This window comes from Sciurus carolinensis, chromosome 7 (assembly GCF_902686445.1).
Source record: "Sciurus carolinensis chromosome 7, mSciCar1.2, whole genome shotgun sequence".
In the NCBI taxonomy this organism is placed as follows: Eukaryota; Metazoa; Chordata; class Mammalia; order Rodentia; family Sciuridae; genus Sciurus; species Sciurus carolinensis.
The window spans coordinates 3,837,181-3,847,713 of NC_062219.1; positions in this window are offsets into that span (position 1 = coordinate 3,837,181).

Sequence of the window (10,533 nt, forward strand, 5' to 3'; positions counted from 1 at the left end):
GTGGATTAATCTATTTAATGGCTAAATGATTCAAATGGACTTACTGGTAGGTGGCGGAAGTTACAGGCAGGTGGGGCATGACTGGAGGAAGTAGGTCACTGGGGTATCTGCCCCTTCCCCTCCCTCTCTCTCTGCTTCCCACCTGCCGTGAGTTGAGCAGCAATCTGCTGTCATGGCTTCTGCCATGGTGCTTCTGCCTTGGAGCCAGCTGATCACGGCTGAACCTCTGAAATCATGAGGCAAAACAAATCTTTCCCCCTCTAAGGTTTTTTGCAAACATTTTGATCACAATGACAAAAAGTTGACTAATACAGCAATGGCAGAGGAGGTAATGATGATGGTGGAGGTAATGGCGATGGTGAAGAAGGTGGTGATGATGGTGGAGGTGATGATGGTGGAGGTGACGATGGAGAAGTTTATGATGGTGATGGCGGCAGAGGTGAGAATGATGGTGAGGAGGTAATGCTGGTGATGGTGGTGGAGTTGAAGTGATGGGCTTTGTCCAACTGGTTGAAGGCCATATGGCAATTTTAAAAAATGGGAATTTCTTTGAAAGACATTGTGCCCTAGGATGGCAGTATCCACTCCTGCCTGAGCTTTATGCCAGCTGGACACTCCCCTGCAGATTTCAGACTTGCCAGATCCCACAGTGTGAGCCAGTTCCTGCAAATATCTACTAATCATCCATCCACTTGCCTCTCCTAATTATATATCCTGATTATGGAATCTCCTAATTGTTCTTTCCTCTGGAAAAACCTTATGGATACAGGCGACTGTGTGGGTCACGGGTACCTTGGGGTGCTGGGGAGTGTTCGGGTGTGGCGAGGTGGCAGATGAGGTGGGTGCAGTGGGATTTGCTCGTGGAGAGGACACAGGTGAGAGGGTCTGTTGGGCATGAAGGCTCCCTCGGTGCTGCTCTGAGCCACTGAACAGGATCCCCTGTGGGAGGCACTGTTTGGAGGAGGGGGACAAAAGAGTGAGGGGGGAGGGAGCTAGGAGGTTTTAGCTATATGTTCAGATTCTGATTCATGCTTTTATTTTATTTTAATTTTTGGTACCAGGGCTTTACCCCAGAGGTGCTTAACCACAGAGTCACATCCCAAGTCTTTTTTATTTATTTAATTTTTACTTTGAGATCAGGCCTCGCTGTGTTGCTGAGGCTGTCTTTGAACTTGTGATCCTTCTGACTCAGCTTCCAGAGCTGCTGGGATTATGGGCATGCCCCACTGTGTCTGATAGGATTCATGCTTCTAAAATTAAATTACGTTTTATCAGTTTAATTTTAACTACTTTGCTCATTAAGATGAAAATATTAAGTAAACCCATTTTAAGTCAAGACACAGTTTATAAATTTAAGTATATCGGAGCTCACTTAAAAACAACCTGTTGCTGAGATTGATTGTCCCATTTTAGTGAAAATCCCTTTGAAGTTCCTATTTTTCCGTAGCATTTGCCTCTGTCTGTAAGTGTTCAGTGACACTGATCTTGTACCTGACGTGAGGTGTGGGCTCGTTAAAAGATAGACGAGCCTGGTGAAACGCCACACTGTCTTCCACAGTGGATTCCAGACTGTTCCAAGTCAGTGGTTCTCAATCTATCTGCACATCAGGTCGTCTGGGGGAATGCAATGTGAAGACCTGAACCTCAACCCAGACAATTAACCGGGCACTGCCTGCACCTGGCATCAGTGCTTTTGCTAAGTTCCTCTGGTTATTCTAGTGGCCCAAGTTGGGACGTGGGACCTGGGTTCCCCGGAGCCTCTTATTGGTCTAGGGTGGGAACGAGGCCTAAGCTGACATGTCAGACCAGAGGGGAGAATTCACTGCAGCTGGCAGGGGTCCTTCAGTCCTGTGACTGACAAGGAAGCGGTGGCCCGGGGTGCTGGCAAGCAGGCATCACCTTGATGGTCCCTGGCCCTGTTCTCCTGGAGCCTGCCCACCTCTGGCCTGCCCAGTTGTGAGGAGACAGTCCATCACCGAGGCCCCACCGAGACCCGTCCACAGCCCAGCATCCTCCGCTGCCGTCCTCTCTCAAGCGGACGCATCTGGAGGGGCTGGTCCTGTTGCTGTTGGATTCCCGGCTTCCAGTCGGGGGTGTGGTCTTGGGCTTCTGCCTGTGGCACTGGCCTCGACCTGTTTGGCTGAGATTGAGATATTTCCTGTCTGCTCCCTGTTCCTCCTGTGGCACCGTCTGTCACAGGCAGCCTGGCCCTGGCTGTACATGCTGGCCCTTGATCTCCAGGCCTTCGCTCTGCAGGGGCAGGTTGTCCTGCCTGGAACTCTTCCCCTTTCTGCGACAGTATCTAGGTGTCACTTGAGGCATCAGCTCAGACGTTTGCATCCCCTGCAAAAGCACCCTTCTCCCTCCAGAGTGGCACCGTGTCCCTTCTGCACTCTGGGGAAAGTGCCTGGAGGAAGGAAGCTCCCCGAGGAAGGGGCCACGGCCGTCACATCTGGCCTTGCCATAGCTTCCTGTGCTTGATATGTTTCGTTAACTCTCGAGTGTTGGTCTGTGTCCCCTAGATTTCAGTCTTTACCCCCGTGCCTTGGATGGTGATCTTATTCAGAAAGAGGGTCTTGGCAGATGATCAAGTTAGTATGGGGTCACTAGGGTGGCCCTATGCCCGTGTGACTGGGGTCCTTATAGGAGGGGGAAGTCTGAACAAGGTGGACACACACGCTGGGAGATGCCACATGGGGCAAGTTCTGCCGGCCCATCCTGGTGCCTGGTCACCTGCTGCCCACCCACGGGGACTCTGTGGGCCCCCTTGAAAAAAGGGTGGCTGCGATTGTTGCTGTCCCCAAGGAGCATCTCTTCCAACTTGACCTCACACCCATGTAGTGAGAGGAGTCATCACCATCGTCACCCACCAGAGAAACGGAGAAGACGGAGAAGACGTGCAGTGGGCCTGGAAGCGGGAGGAGCTCCACCAGGGCGCCTCTGGGACAGTGAGGCTGCAGGTTGGGAGGGGCTTCTGCTTCATGCGTAGGAGGGTCCCCAAGACAGGGAGCTGCCGGGGCTCTTCCTGGTGACTTTCCAGGCAACGAGCTGGAGAGAGGCCCCTGGGCTCCAGATGCCAACCCGCCCACGCCAAGGGAGCGCCAGCGCAGGAGCCCCGGCCAGCAGGCAGGGGATCCACGCCCAGCATGCAGGCAGCCAGGCAGGGGTGGCAGATGCGGGAGGGACCTGGGGTGCGCCCGGGCCTCCCCTTGGACGCCGCCTGCAGGGGCTGGCAGCCACACGCTTGCCCTGGGCCTCTCTGCCTCAGGTGTTTCCTGCTCACAGAGCCCTGCTGGCTTGTGCAGGGCCCCGGGGACAATGATAGAGCCCAGAGCAATCCCAGCGGGAGAGACGGGAACTGCTTCTGTCACAGAGACCTTTCCGGGCGGGTGTCTTGCTCCTTCTCTCACAGCGTCGCAGTTGTCCACAGCAGGCCTGCCATCTGTCTGTCTGGCAATCCTGGACTGCAGCGGCCATCAACGGCAAGGAAGAGGGCGGCGTGCAGGCATCGGCTGTGGGCCTGAGCTTATTCCCCCAGGGCTGAGCCCGCTGTGGAGCAGGGTGGATGCCAGAGTCCTGGCCCCTCCCATCCTCGGAGACCAGCCTCTCCCTTGCTTAGGACAGCTCACAGGGATTTCTGTCCCTTAAACCCAAGAGCCCCGGCAGGGCATTCTTAGGGTAAGATCTGAGCGCTGGTGCCGGCCGTGCTGTGGGAATAAAGTGGTAAGGCGTGGGAATGGTTGGGAGGCCCCAAGTGAAGGGCACTGCAAACGGCGAACCGGTGTTCTTGAAAAGACTGGAGATGTCACCTATAAAGCTTCAGTGGATGGAACCCAGGTGCCTGCGTCAGCTTCCGGAGAAGATGTGCATCCCGGGGTGGGACGTGGCTCTGCAGCGAGCACTGGCTGCTAGTCAAGCTGCATGAGCGCATGGCTTGGCTTGGCTTCTGCCCTCTGGCTTGTGCCCCTCTGTTGCCCCCAGGACACTCTGTCCTGCCTGCCTGCTGTCCAGGTTTCCTTCTGCCTCCCAGTGGCCACGCCGAACTCACCATGAGGAATTTTCTGCTTTGGGTAATTTTTTTCTCCTCTTACTGCACCTGCAAGAAGTTCTTAGATTTTTACCAAGAAAGAGGATTTTCATTTTGTAGACAGAATTGCCTCTCTTGAAAACCTTGGTTCAAGCGTCTGACCTCAGGCATGCTTGCTGCAGTTGAAGTGCATTGCTTTTTGCTGCTCATCTTTTTGGAGTAGACACCTGACCATCAGCAACTCTGGTACTCTCCCAATTTTGGACACATCACTGAGAATATGAAGCCGAGAATTAAAAAAAAAAAACACAGGCTTGCTACAGATCACACGGTGTTTCTGGGGTAGACTTTTCTTCTGGGAGGTGCACCGCTGATCAGGACTCACACCTGTTACGGTGCAAATGGGGTGTCTGCTGCCCCTCGGCAGCCTGACCATTCACACAAGGCCTTTATCTTATTGACTTCTTGGACATCCAGAGTGTCTCTGCTGTTGGAGAACATTAGAACTTTGCAATCTAAAGAAAATTCAATAAGGAAGCCTTCACTGAGCATGTTCTTGCCGTATTTATGAGCAACGTCACTGAGCATAGACACAGATCAGTCACCTTGCAGAAAGAGAATGAACACCTGCAGTAGCAAAGTGATTTTTAAAGTCAGGACCACAGAGTTTTGGCACCTAGCTGTCCAGGGCCCACCACCCTTGCCCATCGTTGTGGCAGGAATTCGAGGTGGCGATGACACCTGCTTGGTATTATGTTCCCTTTAAAAATGACTCCCTGGCCTTCTCTGCAGAGACGGTGGAACCTCACTGCTGCTCACCTGCCAAGGCCACAGTGCCCTGTGCACGTCATCTCTGTGCTCTGTCTGGGCGTGATGGTCGCCTGTCCCTGTCCCTTTCTCCCCTTCTCCCCTTGGTGCCCATAGCCTGAGAGCTGAGGCATCCTCCTAGACCTGAGGCAGCCACTGGGACCCTCTGCAGAGCTGATTCTGGTTCTTAGGGTGCCCTTGGCTCCCCACAGTCTCCTCACACCAACTGCTTTCTTCTCTTACTCTCCCTCTGTTGCAGTCCAAGGCCAGGACCCTGTCTGTGGTCCCTGGAGCTCCCCAGCACACAATGATCCATTTCCTGCACCATTCCTGCCTGGAATCCTCAGACTCCTTCTTGTGAACTGAACTGGGTCTGCTCAGATTTGCCTGGGCTGGGTCTCAGGACCAGCTCTCTCAGAATCGCCTTCCTTGCCTCCTCCCGTACCTGCTAACTCTTCCCCCACATCTCTTTGTTATATGGACTTAGAATTTTGTGTATCACCTGTGTGCCTCACTGCGTATCTGCTCACAGAGTTCTGGGTCTGAGTTGAGTTGGTCCACTCGCCCACTGAGCCTACAGCAGTGGTGGACGCAGTGGTCACCAACACTTGTTCCAATGCCAGGTGCCTTCTGCATATTGGTTTATTAGTTCTCACGAGAGTTGGTGCTGTCCACTGGAGAGAAAGTTTTTGTGTGTGACATATGTGGGCGACTTTTAACCCCCAAAGGCAACCCGATGACCCCACCACATGACACATGGACAAACAGCTCAGTTGCCACAGCTGGCCATCGGGCACACGATGGCTTTGTTGGGTATGGATGGAGAGTCTCTGAACTGTTTCCCAAGGAAATCCTGGACCCCAGGGAAGCAGTGCACCGGCCTGCCTAATGAGGCCTGGCCATGCAGAACCCGGGATCCAGGGCTGTGGCGTTCCCGTCCAGCTGCCTCCATCTTCCTCAACACCAGTTTCCCTGGGGGCCCGCTCCATGGCAAATTGTCTCCATAGGGTGTCAGTACTGATGTGCCCAGGCCTTGCTGACGGGCGGCCACACCAGTTCCCTCACTTCCCGGAGGAAAATAAGACTGCAGTTAGCTCCGGGGTCCCGCGTGGAAGGAGGAAGGCAGACCTGGTCCGACACTGTGTTGGGTCTTCTTCGCGAACCCCTCTCTGCCTCCCGTTTTCTGTCTTTTTACTGATTTGCCACTGATGTTCATAGCTGTGACCAAACTTCGGGTGGTCCTACAGTCACGACTGTTGCCATTATGCTCTGCAAAAAATGAACACAAAAAAACGCATATTGAACGCAGACTAGAATCTTTTTTTTTTTTTAAACTTTGGAAAGAAGTAGGTGCTGCAAAGTAACTTTTTGTTACTTGAGACAAACTACACGCAATGTATGTGGAAGCTTTGTACAACCTACGGTGCCTGTTTCCTATTTCAAGGTGAAATAGTTGGAAGAGACAACTACCCAGCCTAACTAGGTGGATGGGGTACACTCTGCCTCCACGGTAACCACATGTGGGTAGATGGACAAGGTCTGCTGTCTACTTAGGGACTTGTTTTACCAGTCTCCCAACCTGTGCCCATCTTTTGTTTTGCTTTCTTAGGTTTTGGAATGTACTTTAAAGAAAAACTAGAGAACTAAGGCTGTCCCGTGACGAAGTTCCTTCCACCTTAGAGCCACAAGCAGGCCACCCCTGAGTGGACCTGTGCTGCTGCTCCTGGAACCAACATGTGCGATGCTGCTCGTTTAAAGACTGGTCACTGCCTCCGTCTTCCCCGACACCAGAGGAGGTGGCAGGCACTGAGCGGGGCGCCGCGGTGGCCAGACGTCGCTGGTCAGTGCCTACCCCTGCATTCTCGCTCTCAGGGAGAAGATGGAGGAGGGCGTACTTCCTATCACAGGCTCACATATTCATTCTTTCTTTCTTTTCCATTTCCCTGGAGCAACTTATGCCAAGTAATAATGAAGATTTTTATTTTTCCCTGAGTTGCGTGAAGGCTACGAGGTAGGAACAAGCAAGTCCTGGGAGCGGCAGCTTTAATTTATCTGCCTCATTCGTTCTTTATTTCTGTGGCCATTGTCCCTGTTTTCTATTTTATGACCTGTGAAGTATTCCCAGGCCCTGTCACAAACCCAAGAGTTGATGTATTGGTGGGAACAGCTCGACATTCCTGATGTCTTTGTGATTCCTTTTATTAACCCTTTTGTACATGTGATGAAATAGAGAAAACGATGACACATTGCTCTAATGGTTTAATGAAGAAGGAGAAAGCAAGACCTAGCTTTGGGGCTGAAGATTCTTTCCCGCTGTGTGGAAGGCCCTTACCGAAACATGGATTAAGGCTGTGACCCAAAAGTTTTGTCTTAGTTATTGTACCTGACTTTAGGATAAAAAAAAAAAAAAGAAGAGTTTTTGGGTTTTGGCAAGTTGTACCTTTCCATCTTGAATTGTGAGTGAGCCCGGTCTGTTTACCTGTGATGCGGATGTTGTAAAGGAGAACTCACCACTGGCTCTTACTGTTGAACTGACAATGCCTCGTGCATGCATGATCTTTGGAGAACTGCTGTAGGCCCTTCTGATGCTGTCTGTTGGAATATGAGTTTCAAATGCCCCCCACCCTGCAAAAGAGTTGGTGCTGTTATCATCTTCATTTCATAGAAGACCGAAGTGAGCCCTGCACAGCCTCCCAGCATGACCAAGTACACAGACCCTGACCCGGAGGGGCCTGGGCCCAAGTCCACACTTCTCTCCATCCCTGCACCTCAAGGATGAGCAGGTGCATCCCTTGTGGGAAACAGCATGGGTTCCTCAAGCAATTAGAAGGAAGTAGAGCTTCCGTAGGTCCAGCACTCCTGTCTGGGTACACATCTCAAAGAACTGAGACGAGCGTGGCAACGAGACTGTCGCTCTCTGGGTTCCAGGCAGCGGAGTTCAAGTGGCTTAGACAAGGAAACCACCTACGTGTCCAGGGTTAGTGGACTGAGCATATGGGCCAGTCTCAGAACAGGAGATCCTGTCTTTTGTGACAACGTGGACAAAACTGGAAGACATTACGTTAAGTGAAATAAGCCAGGCATAGAAAGAAAAATACCCCATGATCTCACTGATATGTGTAGTCTGAAAATATTAAACTCACAGATGCAGAGACTGGAGCCTGGTTGTCAGGGCTGGAGGCGGTGGGGGCACAGGAAAGGCTAAGAAGGCCCAGCCAGACAGGAGGAGTGATTCCAGAGCTCCACTGCACAGTGTGGGCTGAGTTGATAATGCATTGCATACTGGACAGTTGCCAAGAGGGCAGAACTTAAATATTACAAAAAAAAGGTAAGTGTGTGAGGTGACGATGTGCTCATTAGCTTGATTTAATCAACCCATGATGAGCACATATATGAAAACATCGCATTGTACACGGCCATGTATAATTTTTATTTGTCAATGATACCTTAATAAAGCTGGGGAGAAAGATGGCAGGTGCCTCCCCTGCCATGCAGTCCATGCTCCTGTGGTGAGTCACTAGCCCCAAAGCTGGCCTGGGCTCTAGGGGCGTCTTCAGCCCTGTGGGTGGACATGAGCCAGAGTGGTTTGTGCCATATGCACAAATACTAAGAGATGGTTGAAATAGCACAGTCAGATATGAAAGTTCTCAACTTCCATCTTCCTAACAGACATAAAAGGTCAGGGCTAAGGCCCAATCTTATGTCTTCTCAGCTTCCCTTATTTCTCCTCAGACATGTGGGAAATCCTTGACCTGCAATGCCCTGTCCTTTATGTTCCACTTCTGTGCTTGACCCACAGGCATCCCTTTCCCAGTAACCCCCAAGAGCAAAGAGTGCAATCCCACATCCTAAGGTTGAGATTCTAGTCACTGATGGGCAGACATCATAACTAAATGTGTGCACACAAGGATTTTGCCTAAGTGCAAATTCTTGGTTGTGGATGGATATTTAATATAAAAATTAAAGCACAAACTATGACCATGGTTAATAGTCATTAGAAAATATCGACACGGTAAAATAGTGATGTTTTAATGGTTTTCTAAACATGGATGCTTGCTCTCTCCTGCGGGGCTGCTCTCCGTGCTGCTCCTGTTCCTGTCTCAGGCTGCCTGTGGCTCCCCCTCGCCTCCTCCCTCTTGCTTTGCCGTCGCCCTCACAGTACTCAATGCCATGCACACACTGTGCCCTTCACTCGCTCATTTCCACTCTCTCCCTCCTGGAACATGAGCTTCTCCAGGGCACGGCAGTTTTTGTTTGGTTTTGCATCTTGTGCCTCGAAGAGTGTCTGGCACATGGTAACATGATGTTGAGTAAATATTTGATGAATGAATGCATTATTTATCAAAGTGTGCTTCACACTTATTTACATAACATTTTTCATTTAAAATCCTTTTCTAACCTTGATTGAACCAAATTAAAAAAATATTCTGTGACTAATCAACAATTAATCTTCTAACACATGGACTTAAAGACTGAGCCAAAATGCAAAAGCATCAAATAAGATTTTCTGAAAGGGATAATTAGCTTGCTTTTTAAAGTAACTCAATTATGAACTCTTCATGCAAAACATCATAATTGAAAAATACATTGAAACATGGGAACTGCTTTTTCCTAGAAAATCTAAGTAAAATTTTTGACCGATATAAAAATTGTGTGATATTTTCTAATTAAAAACTTTTGGAACTTCTTCAATGACTTCAATTTGGAAATAAAAACGAATACATATGAAATGTGATTAGATATTATGCAAACAGAAATAAGGAAATAAAAAACATAAGGTGGAAAATCAGGCAACCAATAAGACAACTATTTCAGCTAAATTCCAAATCAATTTCACGATGTTGCTAGGTGAGGCTCACTGAGCTGGTGTCTGTGGAGAACGTAAGGAAGAATGAAATAGCCTTTGTTTGGGTGGCCTGGACCTTCTGAGTTGGAGTGGCAGGTGCCTGGTATTGGAAAGGACCAAGAGAGAAAAAGCATAAATTGAATTTTAATACTCAATGAGTTAAGAACTTTGTGGGTATTTGGGAGTCAATCTGGGAGCAAGAATGACAATCATAAATAATTAAAATGAGGATAAAATAGCAAAGATGTTTCTATTTTAATACACTTCACATAGGTTCTGATAAGAAGTCTTCTGTCATTCTTAACATTGGTTCTCCATATCTATTATCTATCTGTATCTCCATATCTATTATCTATCTGTTTACTCTGGTAGCCTTGGAAGTTCTGTTACTGACTTTTAGCAGTCTGAAGATAGTATCTTAAAGTTTGCATGTGGATTTTGTAATTTTTGACTGGATGCTGGACATCATTTGTAGACCAGTAGAGACTGAGGCGAGTGCTATTTATGCTTGTAAACGGGCCATCTCTTCTACTCAAATGCCCTCAGTGTGGGATGTGGGGTCACCCTGACCAGTAGCTGAGCTGGACTTGGTTTTGCTCTTGTCCTGGTCCCCTCTATTGCACCAGCATCTTCACTCTCCTAGCATTGCCTGCTCATGGTGCTGCTGGTGTGCTGATGGGTGTCCTTAGTGTGCCACCTCTATCCTCAGATTTTGTCCTTCTCTGTACACCCGTGCTGGGGGACAGGGGGATACTAGTTTCCCAGGGCTGCTATAACAAACTGTCACACAACTGGTGGCTTAAAACAACAGAAACTTACTTTCTCTGGGTCTGTGTCCAGATTTTCCTCATCT